Source organism: Macrotis lagotis, chromosome 1 (genome assembly GCF_037893015.1).
Source record: "Macrotis lagotis isolate mMagLag1 chromosome 1, bilby.v1.9.chrom.fasta, whole genome shotgun sequence".
Classification (NCBI taxonomy): Eukaryota; Metazoa; Chordata; class Mammalia; order Peramelemorphia; family Peramelidae; genus Macrotis; species Macrotis lagotis.
Genome location: NC_133658.1, coordinates 758,751,767 through 758,774,470, shown reverse-complemented (window position 1 = coordinate 758,774,470; position 22,704 = coordinate 758,751,767). Strand labels below are relative to the sequence as shown.

General features: G+C 37.4%; 1 pseudogene; it reads right to left on the bottom strand.

Annotated features, from left to right (window-relative positions):
- Positions 1–5,538: 5,538 nt before the first annotated feature.
- On the bottom strand, positions 5,539–21,030 carry LOC141506656 (interferon-stimulated 20 kDa exonuclease-like 2; annotated as a pseudogene).
- Between the last annotated feature and the right edge of the window lie 1,674 nt (positions 21,031–22,704).

Genomic DNA, 22,704 nt, shown 5'->3' with positions numbered 1-22,704 from the left:
GGTAATTAAAACAACTCTGAGGCACTACCACCTCACACCTAGCAGATTGTTCAATATGACTAAAAAGGAAAATGATCAATAATGGACGAGATAAGGGAAACTGGGATACTTATGTATTATTGGTGGAGTTGTGAACCTATCCGACTTTTCTGGAGAACAGTTTGAAACTGCCCCAAGGGAAATAAAATGTGCTCTCTTTTTGATCCAGTAATATCATTATTAGGTCTGTACCCCCCCCAAAAAAAAAGATCATAAAAAGGATTAAAAACTCACAGGTATAAAAATTTTCGTAGCAGTTCTTTTTTTGTTGTGACAAAGAATTGGAAATTGAGGGGATTCTCATCAATTGGGGAATGGTTGAACAAATTGTGGTATATGCATGTGATGGAATATAATTGTTCTTTAAGAAATCATGAAGGATAGGACTTCAGAAAAGTCTAGAAATACTTAAATGAATTGATGCTAAGTGAAATAAACAGAACAAAAAACATTACACATACTAACGAAACTGGGTGATTATCAACTATAATGGATTTGTTCTTTTCTGCAGTACAATAATCGAAGACAATTCTAAAAGACTTGTGATGGAAAATACCATCCATATCCAGAGAGGGAACTGTGGAGTTTAAAAGTAGACTAAAGCTTATTATCTTCAATTTTTAAAAGTTGTCTTTTGTATTATGTCATTGTTTTTCTCTGTTTTTTCCATTTGAATTTAATTCTTCTTTTACAACATGATTAATATGGATCTATGTTTTAGCATAATTACACTAATAAAGTCTATATTAGATTGCTTTCTGTCAGAGGGAGGAGGGAGTGAAGGAATGGAGGAAAAAATGTAAAACTTAAACTTAGCAAAAAAAGATTCATGAACACTATTGTTACATGTTGTTGGAAAAACAAATAAATAAAAATACTTAAATTAAAAAAAAAGTCTTTGAGAAAAAACTCAGACAAGCAACTGAATTAGACAAAGTACAAATAGAAAAAATCCAAGACAAGTAATTATACTAGACAGAGTACAAACAAAAAGCAAAAGTACAAACACAAACAGGTGATATGATGTTTAGGACCTTGGGGAATGCAATACTGAGATATTCAAAAGGAGTAAATGCAAGATACATGGTTAAAAATAATCTCAAATCTTATTGCTACCAAAGTAGGTGATTGAGAAAATATCAATTTCTACCAATGCCTGCATTCTCTTCTATACAGTAATTTAAAGAAATGTCCTAACAATATTTCAGATAACTTTCTTTTGTTAAAAAAAGATATTCCTGCTTACCTCATTCTGCATTTTAAGTCTATCACTTTTGTGGTGGGCAATTTGTTTCATTTTTTAGTCTTCTAGAATCATGATTTGTCATTACACTGATCAGAATTGAAAAGTCTTTAAAATGTTTTTCTTTAAAATAATGTCATTGTGTGAATTGTTCTACTTCCTTCATTCTGTATTGGTTCATTGGACCTTCTTAGTTTTCTCTCACATAGTAGATTTTGTCATGGTTTTGGGGACAAAAATCTTGCATTACACTATGAAGCTAACTTGTTTAGACCTTAATAGGCGGGCACCATTGTAATGGGGTTTTTTTGCTACTATAAAAAGAGCTGTTACACACATTTTTGCACAAATGGGACACAGGATAGACAACTTATAGAGTATCAATATCTAGATTTGGAACAAACACTGAAGTAAATGTGCAATGAATTGAGTCCAGAATTAATAACTCCTTCCTTCTCATTGAAATAAAGACTCAATATTTTTGACACTCATATTTTTCTGGTGATGTTGTATTGTTGTGGGAAAGAATGCTATAATTTCTAAAGAATGAAGATGAAAGTCACCAAAGCAGAAATGAAAATACATAAAGTTAGCATGTAAAAACTGAGACACAGTACAATCAAACATTTAATCAAGGTGCCTCAGTAAGAATTTTTCTAAAAAGAATACAAATATAAAAAATAAAACATAACTATTCTCAAAAACTTTATATTGTAATGGAGGAAAGTTATAATTTAGTGGGAAACTAGACAAAAATACATGAATCAACAACAAATAAATTCAATATTATGAGAAAATGCTGTAAAGCAGAGATGTCAGTCTTTAAACAACCAACCTGCAAAATCCTCAGTGTCAGTCAGAACCTGATCAAAATATAATAGAAAAATGATTAGCAAGATAAATAAAAGATCATGTTAGTTTGTGTTTTCTAAATTCATATGTGGCTTATAGTGGTTCATTTGCTATTTGAGTTTGCTATAAATAATATCCTTAGGGGATGGATAAGCAGGAAAACGGTGAGATAGTCATGTAATAACACCAAGGAATCATTATACCACCTCAGATCCTTACTAGCTATATAACTATGTAAGTCTGTTAACTTCTTTCAGTCTTAGTTTCCTTAATTATCAAATGAGGATAGTAATAATACCTATAATATAGGATTACTTTGAGGAACAGATGAGACAGTATGTGTAAAGCACTTTGTAGATCATGAAGATAGGGCAAAATTTAGAATAGTTAGAGTGGATAACAAAACGTTCCAAGTAAGTAGAAGAGTATCAACAAGTGCAGACAAGTAAGAATAAGGATAAAGGGAAAGTAAAGAGTGAAGCCAAACTAACAAAGAGTTGTTTCAGGGAACAATGGGAGAAGAGTTTGTTTATGGTGATTAGGTGAGAACATATAGAAACTAAAGTTTAGTTTTGTGTTTAGACGTAAATGGGGGTAAGAAATACTTATCTAATAATCTGTTGTAAAATACCTGTCAATCATCTTTCATTCCTTATTCCTATCTCACACACACACCCAAATTTCTGCCTCTGTTTACTTATGCTCAATCTACCTGCTATAAATTAAATGATTTAATTGTTTCTTCTGTATCAGTAGTTGCCCATTTATATATGCAAAAAAGTTAATATGAATCACTTTCTGCAATTCTGTAATCTGTATGTAGGAGAAATGCTAATTTCAAGACTCAGAAAGTCTCTAACTGACATAAGTGAAGTCTGCCTAGATGCTAGCATCTGAATGTGCAAATGTATATTTGTGTTTGTTCCCACATTGACATGCAACAGATTGAGTTACAGCTCTCAATGCCTACAACAGCCATATCATGCCATTTGTTTCCCACTTCCCTCTGTTTTTCCAGGAGCTATCCAAAAAATCAGAAGAAAAGAAATTTTATTTATAACTTAAAGAAATTAATTTAGGCATATTATAGTGGTCAAACATTAGACCTGAAATATAGCCCTGCTAATTGTTCTTTGAAAGGATAGATTCAATTACTTAAATTTAGTAGTTTCTGTTGGGAAGGATTATTCATTAAGTGACTCCTTAGTCTAATGCATTATTCTTTGAAATCTTCAAATAGCTATCGATTATTTTTCTTTCTTCACACCACCAATATGACTGCATTTAGAACTCAGTGCTGTCTCAATTGTGCATTCAGCTTACAAGTAGAAACTGATAATTCAAGGATACAACTCAACTATAAGTTCTGGATATGCTGCTATTTTCTTGGCACTTCAAGAAAGGAGCACCAGGAAGATTGAATAAATTTTGTTTTTTTTTCTGGGACGCATAAAGAATTTTGAATGGACATATATATATATATATATATATATACATATATATATATGCAGATACATATACTTATCAGAATATTAAAGAATTATACATTGATAGTCTGGGTTCAGGAGCCTTAAAGGTCATCCAATATAAATCTCTCATTTTACAAATAAGGAAACTAAGTCCCAGAGGGATCAATTCACCTAACCAAGAACATACAAGTCATAAATAACAGAGCTGGGATGCTAAAAACAGGTTCTCTGATTCCAAATACATCACTTTTTCTATAAAGCCAAAGTTATATCCTATTAGTCTTACTGAGGGAAAGAAAATATATATTCACTGAATGAAAACCATTCTTATATCACACATCTAATTCCCTGAACGTCAGTGTTTACCTTGAAGTAAAGACACAGGGAAATTTGATTGTACTTGTCAAGTATCCAGGAATTGCTGGCAACTAGAAAGGGACTGACTATTCTGTTAAGCCCTCAGAGGTAGAAGCCAGGAGCAATGGCTGGAAGTTTAAAATGAATACATAAAAGTTTGATGGAAGAAATAATTTCATGATTATTACAAAGATGACATGGTCTTCCATGGAAGGCAGTGGATTTAACTGAAAATCATTAAGCAAATAATTTATTGAACACACATTGGGCATGTTCTAGAGAATAACCTATTATAGTTATGATATGGACATGATTGGCCCTTTCTGTCCTTTTGAATTGTGAAATTCTGTGATTCTATAATTTGACCTGTTGATTATTGACTCTATTCTGGCGGAAGTCTTTGAAAGGATAAAATTCAATAATTTAGATTCCATTCTGCCTAGAGGTGTTTGTGTGTGTGTGTGTGTGTGTGTGTGTGTGTGTGTGTGTGTGTGTGTGTGAGATCAAGTATAATGTCTAATGTTTAAACTACTAGATGTTTCTCTGAGTCCTTCCGCCAGCATCATGTTCTTAATAGTACCTGGAAACTCATTACATGGTGCATTACTCACAAAACTCGATCTTAGGGACCAACAATTTAGTGTGAGAGATAGCATTGCAAGAAGTCCCATAAGATGACATTTACTTGGGGCTCCAGGGAGGAAAAGACCTGGGAGATTCATTTAAAAGTTGCATTTTCTGCAGAATCTTGAGAGAGCTCTGAATCTTGAAATGGGGGTGGGTGATTCCTCTGAGTTTATGTTAATGAAAATAAAGAGGTTGTTTCTTTACCTTTTTGAGTAGCAAAAAACAATACTTCCTTCTATGAAAAAATCCTTTGTGAATTTAGGAGGGCATTTAGTGACTTCACATGACATGAAGGAGAGAACACTGAGAACATAAAAGCTTTCTCATCAGGCATCTGGGACTCAAATAAATAACTCTTTCTCTTAGGAAAGAGAATATTTTAAAAATATTACCATGAAAAAGTTGATTTTCTTGCTTCCCACTACTCAGTGAAAAAAACAGAGAATCAACTGATCATCAGTAGTAGTTCCTTCCAGTATCAAGGATGTAGGGAAGAGGGTCCTGGACTAAAAGTAGTGTTGGCTGTTTTTTTGGGGGGAAGGGGGACAAAAGTACTTAATCACAACCAAGCTGATTTAAGGGAGACCTGGAAAATGTACACATCCAAGCACTGTCCTGTTAGCCTGGCTGTAGCAAGCTGTGACCAACCTAAAACATCAATATTAATTAATATCAGCAAGACTGATATTAATGTAGGAAGTTTCCTCTTATCCCACCCTTCACTGTGACTGAGAGGGGAAACACTCTAGAAAGCACAACACATTGTGGTAAAAATTTCAGTGGTTTACAGTCAGAGAGACTGGATCTGAGATAGATACTATTCCCAACAGCTTCATCCTAAGTCATGAACTGATTGGAAAGTCTGTTTTCCCCTGAGTAATTGAGTAATTGCTCATTTTAAGTCTGATGCTCTTTCTCTGCAATGACTATGGTTTCTACAATTCCACCTCCCTATTTCTGAGAGTGAGGAGACTGAGCCAACTGATGCTCCCAATCAGCTTCCACCAACTTGTGCAGGTTCATGGTTGCCTTGGCATCTTCTACTATTACCCACCCTACATGAATGTCCTGATGAAGCAGCTGCTTGGACAGACAATTCAAAAATATTGACTCATGCTCAGAGAAGCCAACCTAGGAATTAAGGACAGAATTTATTTTTTATTTTTTATTTTTATTAAAGATATTATATTATTTGAGTTTTACAATTTTCCCCCAATCTTGCTTCCCTCCCCCCACCCCACCCCAAAGATAGCACTCTGTCAGTCTTTACTTTGTTTCCATGTTGTACCTTGATCCAAATTGGGTGTGATGAGAGAGAAATCATATCCTTAAATAGAACAGAATTCTCAGAGTTAACAAGAACAGACAATAAGATATCTGTTTTTTTCCCAAATTAAAGGGAATAGTCCTTTTACTTTGTTCAAACTCCACAGGTCCTTATTTGGATACAGATGGTACTCTCCTTTGCAGACAGCCCAAAATTGTTCCCAATTGTTGCACTGATGGAATGAGCAAGTCCTTCAAGGTTGAACATCACTCCCATGCTGCTGTAGACTAGTCCTTGATCTTCTAATTTGCTTATAGTATTGTTTTTTATGTCTACATCCTGTAACCATTTGGATCTTATCTTAGTAAAGGGTGTGAGGTGTTGGTCTAATCTTTCTTCCATACTAACTTCCAATTATCTTAGCAGTTTTTATCAAAGAGAGAGTTTTTATCCCAATGGCCAGACTCTTCAGGTTTATCAAATAGCAGATTACTATAATCCTCTCTTGCTTTTACACCTAGTCTGTTCCACTGGTCCACCACTCTATTTCTTAGCCAATACCAAACAGTTTTGATGACTGGTGCTTTATAATATAATTTTAGATAGGGTAGTGCTAAGCCACCTTCGTTTGCATTTTTTTTTTCATTAAGCTCCTGGCAATTCTTGACTTTTTATTTCTCCATGTGAATTTACTTACAATTTTTTTCTAACTCATTAAAGTAATTTTTTTGGAATTTTGATTGGTAGGGCACTAAACAGATAGTTTAGTTTTGTTAGAATTGTCATTTTTATTATATTAGCTCTCCCTATCCATTAGCAGTTGATATTTGCCCAGTTATTTAAATCTGGTTTAATTTGTGTGAGAAGTGTTTTATAATTGTTTTCAAAAAGATTCTGAGTCTGTCTTGGCAAATAGACTCCCAAATATTTTACACTGTCTGAGGTTACTTTGAATGGTATTTCTCTTTCTAGCTCTTCCTGCTGTTTCTTGTTAGACATATATAGAAAAGTTGAGGATTTATGAGGGTTTATTTTATAACCTGCAACTTTGCTAAAATTGCTAATTGTTTCCAGTAGTTTTTTAGATGATTTCTTGGGATTCTCTAGGTAGACCATCATGTCATCTGCGAAGAGTGAGAGTTTTGTTTCTTCCTTCCCAATTCTAATTCCTTCAATTTCTTTTTCTTCTCTAATTGCTGATGCTAACATTTCTAATACAATATTGAATAGTAGTGGTGATAATGGGCACCCTTGTTTGACCCCCTGATCTTATTGGGAATGCCTCTAGCCTCTCCCCATTGAATATAATGCTTGTTGATGGTTTCAGAGAGATCCTGCTAATTATTTTAAGGAACAGTCCATTTATTCCTATACTCTCTAGTGTTTTTAATAGGAATGGGTGCTATATTTTGTCAAAAGCTTTTTCAGCATCTATTGATATGATCATATGATTTCTGATAGGTTTGTTGTTGATATCATTGAGTATACTAACAGTTTTCCTAATATTGAACCATCCCTGCATTCCTGGAATAAATCCTACTTGATCATAATGTATTATCCTAGTGATGACTTGTTGTAGTCATTTTGCTAAGATTTTATTTAGGATTTTTGCCTCTATATTCATCAGGGAAGTAGGTCTATAATTTTCTTTCTCTGTTTTAACTCTTCCTGGTTTAGGTAACAGTACCATATTGATTTCATAGAAAGAGTTAGGCAAAGTTACATCTTTCCCTATTTTTCCAAAGAGTTTATATAGGATTGGAATCAATTGTTCCTTAAATGTTTGGGAGAATTCACTTGTGAATCCATCAGGCCCTCGAGATTTTTTTTTAGGGAGTTCAATAATGGCTTGTTGAATTTCTTTTGCTGAGATAGGGTTGTTTAGGTATTTAATCTCTTCTTCATTTAACCTGGGCAACTTATATTTTTGTAAATATTAATCCATTTCACTTAGACTATCAAATTTATTGGCATAGAGTTGGGCAAAATAATTTCGAATTATTACTTTAATTTCCTCCTCATTGGTGGTGAGTTCACCTTTTTTCATTTATAATACTAGCAATTTGGTTTTCTTCTTTTTTTAATCAAATTGATGAGAGGTTTATCAATTTTATTGTTTTTTTCATAATACCAACTTTTGGTTTTATTTATTAATTCAATAGTTTTTTTGCTTTCGATTTTATTAATTTCTCCTTTAATTTTTAGAATTTCTAATTTGGTATTCGATTGGGGATTTTTGATTTGTTCTTTCTCTAATTTTTTTAGTTGCATGTTTATTTCATTGATTTCCTCTTTCTCCAAATTATTCATATAAGCATTTAGAGCTATAATATATCCCCTGAGAGTTGCTTTGAATGAATCCCATAGGTTTTGGTATGTTGTTTCATTATTATCATTATCTAGGATAAAATGGCTATTTCTTTCTATAATTTGTTTTTTGGTCCACTCATTTCTTAAAATGAGGTTATTCAGTTTCCAATTTGCTCTGGGTCTATATCTCCTTGGCCCAGTATTGCATATGACTTTTATTGCATTGTGATCTGAGAAAGATGTATTCACTATTTCTGCCTTTCTGCAGTTGATCATTAGGTTTTTATGTCCTAGTACATGGTCACTTTTTGTATAAGTTCCATGTACTGCAGAGGAAAAGGTCTATTCCTTTCTATCCCCATTCAGTTTCCTCCATACATCTACCATATCTAATTTTTCTAACTATCTATTTACCTCCCTAATTTCTTTCTTGTTTGTTTTATGATTTGATTTATCTAGATCTGATAGCGGGAGGTTGAGGTCTCCCACTAGTAGAGTTTTGCTGTCTATGTCTTCCTGTAATTCTTTCAGCTTCTCCTCTAAGAATTTGGGTGCTGTCCCACTGGGTGCATATATATTCAATATTGAAATGACTTTATTGTTTATGGTACCTTTTAGGAGGATAAAGTTTCCTTCCTTATCTCTTTTAATGCCATCTATTTTTGCTGCTGCTTTGTCTAAGATAAGGATTGCTACCCCTGCTTTTTTTTTACTTCAGCTGAAGCAAAATATATTTTGCTCCAACCTTTTACCTTTACTCTATATGTATCTCTCTGCTTCAAATGAGTTTCTTGTAAGAAGCATATTGTAGGATTCTGAGTTTTAATCCACTCTGCTATTTGCTTATGTTTTAAGGGTGAGTTCATCCCCAAGGTTATGATTACTAATTCTTTATTACTCTCTGTGCTATCTTGCCTCTGTTTGTATTTTCCCCCATCCCCCTTTTATCCATATTCCCCAGTATTTTGTTTTTGAATACTACCCCCTTCAGTGTGTTTGCCCTCCTACATCACACCCTCTCCTTTCTTTCCCCTTTCCCTTTTTCCCTTTTCCCTTCCCTTCCTTTTGTTATTTCCCCTTGTTTCCCCCCACTCTCCTTCCCTTTCTCCATCCCCCCCTCCCCTTTCCCCCTTTTAATGCTTGAAAGGTTAGATGTTTTGTAAGTTAACTGAGTATGTGTAAGTTGACTTTAAGCCAAGTCTGATGAGAAGAAGATTGAGGTGTTTCTCCTCTGCTCCCTTCTTCCCCTCTATTACCATACGTTTTTTGTACCTCTTAGTGTAATGAGATTTTTCCCATTCAATCCCCTCCTTCCTCCCGTCTTTTTCCTGTCCCCCTTTTTAGGGAGGTAGTATATTTTTTTAGATCATTCTATCTAGGTCATATAAAATTCTGAGTGTCTGTCCCTTCTAGTTCAGTATATTCTATTGAATAGAGTCAAAATTGCTGAGAGTTATTAGAGTCTTTCTCCCAAGTGGGGTTAAAGCCAGTTACATCCCATTTAGATAGCAGTTTCATGGATAGGTCATGGATGTCCATCATTTCTTGCTAGGTATATTCTCTCTGTTAGAGCTACATTTCTCAGGGTTTATGAGAGCCTCTTCCCTCCCCCCCCCCACCATGCTGTGATATAGCCAGTTTCAACTTACTGGATTGCATTTTTTTCCTTTTACTACCCCCCCTTTTTTTTACCTTTTCATGTGTCTCTTGAACCTCCTGTTCGATGTCCAGATTTTCTGTTTAGCTCTGGTATTTTCATCAGAAATTTTTGGAATTCTTCCATTTCATTAAATGTCCATCTTTTTCCCTGGAAGAGAAGGCTCAGCTTTGCAGGAAAGTAGATTCTTGGCTGCATTCTAAGCTCCCATGCTCTTCGAAATATCTACTTCCAGGCCCTTCAATACCTTAAAGTTGATGCAGCCAGCTCCTGTGTGATCATTACTGTAATGATATTTAATGATATTTAAATTGTTTCTTTCTGGCTGCTTGCAGGATTTTCTCTTTTATCTGATAGTTCTGAAGTTTGGCCACAACATTCTTTGGTGTTTTCATTTTAGGATCTTTTTCTGGTGGGGATCGGTGTACTCTTTCAATAACTACTTTGCCCTCCAATTCCATGATATCAGGACAGTTTTCCATCACTAGATCCTGTAATATTAAGTCCAGGCTTTTTTTTCTCTTCAATGTTTTCAGGAAATCCTATAATTTTCATGTTGCCCCACCTTGATCTATTCTCGAGGTCAGTGGTTTTGTTGATGAGGTATTTTACATTTGCTTCTAATTTTTCTATTTTTTTATTTTGTTTAACTGACTCTTGCTGTCTCATGGAGTCATTAGTTTCTATAGACTCTGTTCTTTTTTGCGGGGAGGAGTTTTCTTCATTAACCTTTTGCAACTCCTTTTCCAATTGGTCAATTCTAGTTTTGAAAGAGCTTTCCATTTGACCAATTGAGGTTTTGAGAGAATTAATTTCTTTTTTGCATTTGCTCATTTGAGGATCTGAGAGATTTATTCTCCTTTTGTGTTTGTCCAATTGTACTTTCTAAGGTTTTGTTTTCTTGTTGCAAGGTATTAGTTGTCTCTCCCAAATTTTAAGCTCCTTCCTTATTTCTTCAAGGAAGTCTTTCTGTGCTGGAGACCAGATTGTATTCTCCTCAGAGGTTCCAGGTCTCTCTGAGTTGGGGTCTTTCCCTTCCAGGAATTTTTCTGTGGATCCACCTTTCCGCTGACCCTTCTTCATTATGCTAAGACCTTGAGTTGGGGGGGGGGGGTGGCTGGTTCACCTGGGCTTGGGATCGCCAAAGGCTTTACTGAGTGCAGTTTCTCTGGCTGGCCAGTAGGAGGTGATGGTTGCTTTCTCTGGAGTGTCTGTTACCTTGGTTGAGACGCCTTCTCCCCTTGCTTGAGGGAAGGAATTGGAGCTATTGAATTATTTTGCCTTCAATCAATGGTGGGCTTTTACCCTGGCCTGAGGTCATTCCTCAGCTGGGCTGGTTCTTTTGCTCACACACCTGGGCCTGAGGCAGAAGTAGTTTGCAATTGTTTGTTTTGGAGGAGGCTTCAGTGCAATGGAGGCATGGACCCAGAGTTTCTCAGACCTGAGGAGCCCAGGGATGGCGTCAGCAGCTCTCTTGCACCAGACCTCTTCCTGAAGCCCCTTCCCCAAGCTCCAGGGGGACAGCACCAACACCAGTGCTTCTGCTTCTCCGTGGACCCAAGTCCCCTTTATCCAGCCTCATCGCTGATCCAGCTGGTCCGGCTCTCGGGCCCTCAGACTCCTGGTTCCAATTCAGCTGTTAATCTGGATGATCCCGGCCTGATCCTCCCTCAGAGCCCAGACTCACCCGCCGGTATTCAGCTGTGGCTGCTGCGGGAGACAAATCCTTAGGTAGATGTTCCTCTCCTGGCTTTTCTTTCTGGGTTTCCTGGTTCAGATTTCTTTTAAGAGGTTTGTTTCATGTGATAGATGGGGAAGAGATCAGGAGACTTTAGAACTCTGCCTGTCCTCTCTCCGCCATCTTGGCCAGAAGAAAGGATAGAAATTTGGGAAATTTTTTGGATAAGGAACTTGAGATGAAAGTAATGAAGGACTTTGAAGCCATTATGGATGGCATGGCTGCTAAGATCTGGCCAATTAGTATATTCAAGATCTCTTTTTGAACCACCTTAAAAGGGATGGCATTAATTATATTCTCCTTCTTAATATGGCTCCACTTGATCTATTAGTCCACAATTTTGCAGGGAGTAAGATTGTATTGATAATAAAGCATGCCACCTAACTTACAATGCTACATCAGACCAAAGAACTGGTTTGGCCTACAGGCCCTGTGCCTACCATCTCAAAGTCAAGAGTGACCATTTTCTTGTTCCAGCTTTTCTCTGATGCATGTGGGAGGAGGTAGAGGCTACTTTGGAACTCTGACAGGAGATCCACCATAGTTGACACAGAAACTTGTTAACCACAATTTCTCAAACAACAAAGTTTTATAAACGGAGTTTAATTCTCTAGAATCTTACCAAAAACACTGGAAAATGACGTTCTTTCAAATGTCAATGTTTTCCCAACATTTTGGGGAGTTTTTATACAATTTAGACAAAAAATGGTAAAATTTTGGTGACAGCCAATGAGAGTTCACATAGAAGACATGATTTTACAAATACAGTTCTCTCAAATCTCATAATATTTACTTAAAGATTTCAATTGACAAGATTCCCACTTATGCTGAAGAGTAAATGTTTACAAACAACAATAGAATTTTCTCTCTGCTCATCTAGGATGTCTCATCTTAAAGTGTGTTGATCAAGGTACTAACATTGTGATATTGATACAGGTGAAGTCAACATTTTTAGGAGACAGACCCCACATAGCAAACTGCATTTTATAACCCTTAGTTACAGCTTAAGAAAGACAAACTTCTGATTAGAAATATATTGATTACGAAATATAAATTCCATCCTAAAGAATATCAGGTCATAAATTTGTTTGTCATTGATCAACCGTAGCAGTTTTCCTGTCTTTCAAGATAATTCTCCATCTAATATGCAAGTTGAAAGCCATCCTTTGAAATGCTCATTTGAATAGATCTTACAGACAAAAACCTTTTCCCTTTGATCTATTTAAAAAGGACAGGCCCTAGACAGAGATAAATATTTCTGAACCTGCTTTCCTTACTTAGAGCCAATAGGAGAATTATTTTCTTTTTAATTAAAACTATAGAGATCAAGAAATATTAATGGGAGGCAGAGCCAAGATGATGGCATGAAAATAGCCTTTTCTAGGAGCTGAGTGGAATATTCCCTCTTAAGAGTTAATATTCTTAGTGAAGTCCTCTCAGGGTGAAAAATCATTAAAACAAAGAAATACTATTACTCTTAGACTATTCTTAGAAGAGGGAGAGAGGCCTTTCATTCCCAGACACCCTCCTGATTATGCTAGGGAATGAAACAGTAGACTATTTCCAGTAAGACCTTGCATTGATTCTGTTAGGGAGGGAAATAGTGGAATAATTCCAGAGAAGAGAACTTGCAGTCTTAGATAGCCACCTATTTGATAATGGACTGTGAGAAGAGTAGCCTGCCTTCTCTTGCTTGATAAGTGCTAAACTAATACCTTGCATACTCAGATGTTAACAGAAGGTCATTAGAAATCTTCTTCTGATTACTCTTGCCATCCAGATAGTGAGGTAATATTTTATGAAAACCTTTTATTCTTCTCTTTGTTGCTTGGTAGATTTTTTGCATAATGATTGCAACTCTGAAAACCTTAATCAATCAGGTTGGAAGAGAGGGGATTAGGGACGGGGGAATAGTGCTAGGCTATATAATCTTACTTGACTGTCTCCTCATGGCAACTCTTTGATCTTCACTATTTTTGTGAGACTTGGGGGCACCCTTTTCTCCAGAAAAAAACAAAATAAACTTTACTTTTTGCTCAGAAGAGTCTCTATATTTTAGGTAGATTTTTATCCCACACAGAGCTGTCTCAAAAACATTCCAAAAACCTTAAAATTATGGCTCTAACCTAAATTTTCAAGAGGCAGAACCCACATAAAGATCCAGTGAGGCCACTGGCCAGCCCAAAGTAACCTGGAAAATTGTGGTAAAGCTATTCCACAGGGATTGGAGGGGGCGGCAGCACAGCTAGGATTATTGTGCCAGAGAGAAGGAGCTCCATTTCTGGGAACAGTCCACTGGGGACCTTGACACCTGGGAGCATTAGCTCCCAGCAGCAGAAGCAGTTGCCTGACCTGGCAACCTAGGGAACACCAAGCACAACTTGGAAGATCAGCAGGGAAATCTATGCCAGAGTGAGTAGTAACCAGCATGATCTTCTTTACAGCCCAGATTCCAGAAAGTGGATGCAGGCACACAGAACCACCTGGCAGCTGTTCCCAGAATGCTTAGCCCACAGAAGGTAAGGAGGTAAGGAGACACTGTTGAGATCTCTCCTCTAGCCCTGGGACAGGACTCATATGCTTTATCTATATTCAGACCCTAGTTGCAGTTTATGGGTCCCCTATGGCCATCCACAGGCAGGAGAGCAGTCAGAGCCTCATATACTGAGGTCCTTGTGGGGGTGTCCCAATAATACTCAAAAGTTCAGGAAGCACCCCCAAACCAGGCACAAGCTGGGGAAATGAGTAAACAGAAAAAAAGGAACTTGACCATAGACAATAACTTTGGTCCCATAGAAGACCAAAACACCCACTCAGAAGATGAGTCAGAAGACAAGAAAGTTCCAGCTTCTGCATCTTAATCCTCCAAGAAATCTAAAAGTTGGTCTAAAGCTATTTCAAAGCTCAAAAAGATTTTGGAAATCAAGCAAAGGAGGTGGAGGAAAAAATGGGTAGATAAATGAGGGAGATGCAGGAAAAACATGAAAACCAAGTCAACAGCTTAGTCAACGAGATCCAAATAAAACTACTAAAGAAAATAACATATTAAAAACTAGTTTAGGTCAAATGGAAAAAAAAAACAGTTCAAAAAGTTAATGAGGAGAAAAATACCTTAAAAAGCAGAACTGATCAGATGGAAAAGGAAATGAGAAAGCTCTCTGAGGAAAACAAATCCCTCAAATGTAGAATGAAGCTAACAGAAGCTGAAAATTTTTCAAGGAATCAAGAAACAAAACAATATCAAAAGAATGAAAAACTAGAAGAAAACATGAAATATATTATTGAAAAAGCAAGGGATCTGGAAAACAGATCTAGAAGTGAAAATTTAAAAAGTATTTGGCTACCTGAAAATCATGATCAGGAAAAGAGCTTTGAATTCATTTTTTAAAATTTTCTACAGGAAAATTTTCTGATATCCTAGAAGCTGAGGGAAAAATAGAAATTGAGAGAATCCACCAATCTCCTCCTGAAAGAAATTCAAAAAAATAACCCCCAGGAGTATTATAGCCAAGTTCTAGAACTCCCTAGTCAAAGAGAAAATACTACAAGCAGTCAGAACCAAACAATTCAAATATTGTGGCCATGCAGTCAGGATAACATGGAACTATGTAGCATCCACATTAAGGGCTCGTAGAGCTTGGAATATAATATTCCAGAAGGCAAAAAAACTTGGAATGCAACCAAGAATCAACTACCCAGCAAGAATAAACATCCTCTTTCAGGAGAAAAGATGAACTTTCAGTGAAATAGGGGAATTTCATATGTTCCTGTTGAAATGACCAGAGCTGAACAGAAAGTTTCATCTTCAAGTACAGGTTCAGGTTGTTGGGAGCCAGGTTCTCTAAGCTGTTTGACACAGTTGCAGCAAGAAGACTCAAGGCAGTCACACTGCCTGATGGAACAACATTTCCTTCTTCAATATAGATAAGGATTTCATGCATATCAATATCTATAGGTTTATTATTGATTACAATATTTTCTCACCCTAATACTGGAATGACTATAAAGGAAGGATTTCAGAAAAATTCCTGGAATAAAACCGATTGTAAACTCTGTCCAAATTTAACAGGAACGCCTCTCCCTGAGGCATACAAAAGGCTTCAACACTATGAAATCTCTGGAAAATCCAACACTGGGAATTCCAAGGAAATGCCAAAATATATACAGGGAAAACAGATACAAGATGGTCAGATAGAATTCCATGGAAATTAATAGTTTTGCCCCCATTACCATACATAGGAATATGTGGAAAAAGATGGTGAGAAAATATTACAGGTGACCAATATGTGAACTCCAGCAGTCTTTAGATTCATGGGGAAGAATAAACAAGTCACAGAAACTGTGGCTTCTACCAACAAGGCTTGAAAGAGGGGTCGAGCCAAGATGGTGACAAGAGCGGATTGTGTCTTAGGCACTCTCTCATAAATCTTTGAAACTAAGGACTTTAACTATATTTTCAAGAGACAGAACCCACAGAGGGACCCAGTGAGCCAGTTCTCCTACTCAAGGTAACCTGGAAAAGAGCAGAAAGGCTCTGCTCCTCGGGGTTGGAGGGGCGACTCACCAGAGGGGAAGCCACCAGAACAAAAGAATTCAGCCTCCCAGAGGCAGCCCCAGGGTGCCCCGGTAGCCTCAGCTCACAGTAGCAAGGAATTTCCTGAGATATGCCCCGGGGAACACCAGGCACAAACTGAGGGAAACAGCCGGGAACCCTGCCAGAGTGAACATGTGAAGTCTAGCCCTCGAGGCACACAGCGATCAGGGTGGCCACTACATTGCAGATCCAGGAAACATAAGCAGGAGAAGCCAGCGAACAGGAGCCTCCAGGGCATGAGCTCATTGAGCTGAAGGAAGGGAGTGAAGAGAGACTGCCATGCTCTGTCCTCTGCCCTTGGAACAGGATTCTGGGGTTCTGAACACATTTAGATCCTGATCACAGTCTAGGTCCCCCCCATAGAACAGCAGAGGCCCCCTTCACCTCAGCCCCATAGCAGAGTGGGGTGCATATGGTCATTCACAGACCAGGAGGGAGGACAGAGCCTCACACACTGAGACCCTTGTGGGAGTGTCCCAAAAGCTCAGGAAGCACGCCCAAAACAGGCTTAGGCTGGGAAAATGAGCAAGCAGAGGAAAAAGAGGAACACCATTGAGAAATACATTATCTATGATCCCAAGAAGGATCAATATATTCCGTCTGAAAATGAGGAAACACAAGCTCCAAAATCTAAAGACTCCAAGAAAAACAGAAATTGGGACCAGGCTATGACAGAGCTCAAAAAAGACTTTGAAAATAAAATGAGGGAGTTAGAAGAAAAAATGGGAAAAGAAAGGAGAGAGATGCAGGAAAAACATGAAAATGAAGTCAGCAGCCTAGTCAAGGAAATCCAAAAAAATGCTGAAGAAAATAGCATGCTAAAAACCAGCTTAGGTCAAATGGATAAAACAGTTCAAAAAGTTATTGAGGAGAAGAATGCTTTAAAAAGCAAAATTGGCCAGATGGAAAAAGAGATAAGAAAACTCTCTGAGGAAAACAAATCCTTCAGACAAAGGATAGAACTCAAGGAGATTGATGAATTTACAAGAAACCAGGACTCATTACTTCAAAACCAAAAAAAAAAAAATGAAAAATTAGAAGAAAATGTGAAACATCTCACTGAAAAAACAACTGAAATGGAAAACAGATTTAGGAAAGATAATTTAAAAATTATTGCAATACCTGAAAATCATGATCAGGCAAAGAATTTTTCAAAGAATTACTACAGGAAAATTGCCCTGATATCCCAGAAGCAGAGGGCAAAATAGAAATGGAGAGAATCCACCGATCCTCCCGAGAAAGAGATCCCCCCAAAAAACCAACCCCTAGGAATATTATAGCCAAGTTCCAGAACTCCCAAGTCAAAGAGAAAACATTACGAGTAGCCAGAAGGACACAATTCAAATATCGTGGAGCTGCAGTCAGGATCAGACAGGACTTAGCAGCAACTACATTAAAAGCTCATAGGGCTTGGAATATAATATACCAGAATGCAAAAGAGCTTGGAATGCAACCAAGAATCAACTATCCAGCAAAAATGAATGTCCTCCTCCAGGGAAAAAGATGGACTTTCAATGAACCAGGGGAATTTCAAATGTTCCTGTTGGAATGGCCAGAACTGAACAGAAAGTTTGATCTTCAAATAAAGGACTGAGGTGAAGCATAGAGATTGGAGGAAAAGGGGAAAATATGAGGGACTTAATGATGATGAACTGCATGTATTCCTGCATAGAAAAATGACACTGATAATGCTCATATGGACCTTCTCAGTTAATAGAGCAGGTAGAAGGAGCTTTTATAGTTGAAGCATAGGAGAAAGCTGAATTTGAAGATAAAATATGGTGTAAAGATGGAGTCAATAGAAAAAAGGTAAATGTAATGGGAGAAGGAAAAAGGAGAGGGGGGATAGGCCAAGACATTTCATATAATAAGATTTTTATTTATTACAATGAGCTATTGCAATGATATGGAAGGGGGGAAGACAAGAGGGAATGAGGGAATCTTCGCTCTCATCAGAGGTGGTTAGGAGAGGAAACAGCATATATACTCAATGGGGTATAGGCATTTGGAGTAAGAAGTGGGGAAAGGGGGAAGGGGGCGATGTGAGTGATGGACGAGAGGATGGACCATGGGGGGAGAGTGGTCAGCTATAATACATTTTCTTTTTTACTTCTTGCAAAGGGCTGGGATTGGATGCCCTGTCCAAGACCATATGGCCAGGTAGATGCTGGGCCTAAAGGGTGGTAGGGGGGGCTTGGGGACTCTTGGCCCCAGGACCAGGGATCTGTCTTCTGTACCACTCAGCTACCCTACAGCAGATTCAGAGTGAAAGGAGAGAGAAAATATAGTACATGGTAGTGGAGAAATATGAAAGGAGGGAGTTGCGATCAGCAGTGGCAACGGTGGAAAAATATGGAAGTAAATTTTGCGATGGACTTATCATAAAGAATGTGCTCCACCCATGACAGAGTTGTTGGTTTTGGAACCCAGACTGAAGCACATTTTTTATTATTATTTATTGGGGGGGCGTGCAGGACAAATGGGGCTGGGTGGCCTGCCTAGGGACACATAACAGGGTGATCTTTGGGTGTCTGAGGCCAGATTTGGATCCAGGTGCTCCTGGCTCAAGGGCCAATGCCCTGTTCGCCTCCCAGTCACCCCTACTATTATTGCTATTTTATTTTATTTGGGGCCTTTTTTCCCCCTTTTTCTTTGTTTTTTTGCAGGGCAGTGGGGTTTGGGTGTCTTTCTTGTCACACGGCTGGGTGATTGTTGGGTGTATGGGGCCAGATATGGGCTTGGATGCTCCTGGCTCCAGAGCTGGTGCTCCATCCATTGCACCACCTAGCCATACTTACAATTATTACTATTATTTTTTTAACTTTAATTTTTTTCTCTCCCCTTTACTTTATTGCTCAAGCGAGTCTATATTTTTTGGGGGAAGTGAGTATTTTGTTTACTCTTAAACAAGAATATTTTATTAATGTATAAAAAACATTATTTGTACAAAAGGAGAACAAATAAATATTAAATATTTTTTAAAAACAAGGCCTGAAAGAAAAATTGGTTATTGTAAGAGTAAACAGATGGGTAGACAAGCATAACGACCCTCACTATAGATTTTTAAGGGAGTGTATAGAAAAACATTACTTACACAAAAAATATAAAAAAGTTTCCATTAAAAGAATTGCTTAATTAATAACTTTAAATGAATTAACAATTATACTACATTGTATAACAGGCAGGTTAAGGTCATCATGGTCTGAGTAGGTATAAGAAATCCATTAGCTATATGATTATTACTTAAATTTGTAATAACATGATTAACACTTGTAACCATATGAATTATATGATTGATGATGAAAATTGTACAATTTTGTAACCAAGGAAATGATCTCAGCTTGCTTGCTTGAAACATACGTGATTCTGAGACTATAAAAATAAATCCAAGCAGCTAACAGTCAGTCAACCTGCTCCTGCCTTTACCCTCTTGTTGACTCAACTCATTTCTCTGACTCTATCCCTCCTGTCAGGTTCCAAGGACCCCGTGGAGGCTGGACCCTTGCATCAGGTGAAGCATAGAGAGAAGGGTAAATTATGAGGGATTTAATGATGATGAACTGTGTGTAGTATTGCATGGAAAGATGATACAGACCATACTCATATGAACCTTCTAATTTATTAGAGCAGTTAGAAGGAGCTTTTATAGTCAAGATATAGGAGAGAATTTGAAGCTATAATAAATTTTTTCAATGGAGGCAATGGGTGAAAAGGAAATGTATTGGGAGAAAGGAAAGGAGAGGTAGAATAGACTAAGATATTTCATGTAAAAGAGTCAAGAAATAGCTTTTGTATGATGTACAAGCAGTGAAGGTGAGGAAACTTCATTCTCATCAGAAATGGCTCAGAAAGGAAACAATATACATATATATATATATATATATATATATATATATATATATATATATATACTTAATAGGGCATAGAAATCTAGAAGAAAAAGGAGAGAAATGGGATGGGAGAAAGGGGACAGGGGGAAGGGAGAAGGTAAGTAGGGGATAGAGATAGAGGAGAGGGTAGATTGTGGGAGAGAATAGCCAAATATAATATGTTTTCTTTTTTTACTTTTTGCAAGGTGGTGGAATTGGATGGCCTGTATGGGAACATGGGGATGGGTAGATGCTGGGTCTCTGGGGTGGGACGTTGGCTTGGTGCCCCTTGGCCCCAGGGCTGGTGCTTTCTGTCTGCTGTGCTACTTGGGTGCCTCGTAGCAAACTTTGATGAGGGACAGTGTGAAAGAAGAGAAAATAAAATAATTGATAGTGTGGAGAGAATTACAATCAGCAACAACTGTGGAAGTAACTTCTCTGATGAACTTATGATAAAGAATGAAATCTACCACAGAGACAGAGCTGATGATATTGGAACACAGAGTGAAGCACATTTTTTTTCCTTTTCATTCACTTTATTTCTCATGACATTTTTTGGGGGCAGGGAGGATTATGTTTACTTTTGCAATGTGACTATTTTAGTATTATATAAATAAATTTTAAAAATGTAAATTAAAAAATAAATATTAATAAACTATTTAAGGACATGAGAGTAGACTGAACAGGTCTTCCCTGGAGCAGCTGCCAACTAAGACAATGCTGTAACTTTCCTACTAAAAGGTTTCTCAATTCCATTTTCAGACTGAATCTTCCCTTTTGGTTCAGGGAGGTAAGACATTTCTTTGTACTGTTTGTGCAAAGGCTCCCTCCCTTTTATTTTGGAATTTAGAGTGCCCTGATCTCAAAAGTCTGCATCTGTCTCTGCTTAAGTTTTTTCTATATCTCCTCTTGTCATTGGATGAAATACTGGTGCCTGTGGTTACCATCAGGGGCCTTATTTGGGAGAAGACAATCCCCAAAGACCAAGTTGAGAATTAGGGTAGTCATTGTCAAGAAGATTTGGAGGGAAGAGTGACCAGGGGAAATATGACTTTAGAAAGTGACTTCTAAAAATAGGGAAACTTGGGGGTTTATTCCCAATCAAAGGCCAGAGACCCACATCCTGAGGAACATAATCTCCTTGGGAGACCCTGTAGAGACCAGAATTGACCTTTAATTTTTAAGGACAGAAAGTCCATGCAATGATGCCTAACTTTCCTTAAGATTAAAATATAATGGAAACTGTATAATACTTATTTGTGGTTTTTCTAAGTCAATATGGCAGTATCTAAATCCAAGTCTTGACACACAAAGGACAGCCCTTTATCCACTCCATCACACTGAGTTTACAGGATTAAAGAAACTATAATTATACTATACTCTTTCCTAGTCAAACCATATTGTAATTCTCTTTATCCACAGTGTTCTGGAAAGTATGTAACAACTGACTCTTTGTGAAATAACCCCTTCCAAAAAAATGTCAAATCATATATTTGACAGACTTTTACGTTTAATCAAGGATAGTGTGGCCACTGGCTACTTGAGTTTGGTTCTGCCTATGAGGAATCATTATTTGGACTCAGAAAAGCAAGAGGGGAAATAAAACAAAAATTTATTAAAATAAGTTGCAACACATAAGAAAATGGTAGGTAAAGTTAAGAAGAGTTTAAGGAAAAGTCACATGGATTTGGCAGGTCAGCTGTGAGGCTTGGGTTAACTGGGCCATATGGTAGTAAAGCCAATGGAGCTCCATGTGGTTTAAGGAAGAGCCAGAAAAAGGTCCATTCTTCTGAATAGGAGGCTGAAAGAAGCAAGAGAGTTGGAAGGGGCATCTTTTCCTGTAAATACCCCTCCATTGTAGACTGGACAGAGGTGCTGCCTGGGGTGTGATCTTTCACCTCTGAGCCAGGTAACTTCCAATGGCAATCTACATGCTGGTCCTTCCTGTCTCAAGGTACTTCAAGTTCAATTCTAACATGTCATTTCCTGTCCATCAGTGTCCAGGCCAAAGTTAAGTCCAGGTGGAAATGGAGGATGAGATACAACAGGGTCAAGGGGAGACAGGATACAATCAACAGTGTCTAAGGGAGGCAGAATCTCAAGAGCAGGAACCTCCACACATTTGAAAGATTTTGTTTCTGCTAGTTCACAATTCCATGCATCACTTCCTCTGCATCAATAGTAACATTTTCTCCACCACTTTACTAAGTCTAGAAAATCAAACAAATAATAATACAACCCTAACTTATGGTGTTTGAATTTATGCTAATTTCACAGATTATTAATGGTCATATCATCAGCATGGAAACGCTAAGCAGGAAACAAATGGTTTGACTACATCAAGAGCTATGCTTTGTTATTCTGAGAAAATATGTTTTTATAATATTCCTTGCTACTCTCTCTAAGAAACACTCCTGAGAAAAATCCATCCTTTTACCAGACCTTGATTTGATAACAGTAACCTGTTTACTCTGCCTCTCAGCCATCACTGGAAGGATCTCCTAAGGACCGGGAAACAGAGGTAGGAGCCCAACAACATAACTGACTGCTGACTATTTTTCAAAATGAACTTTTATCATCCCTGAATACCTTGAAATAATCCTTTTCACTATGCCTGCCCAAACCCCTACAACTTTTCCAGCATATAGGCCATCCCTAAACTCCTATATAAATCCAAGTTTT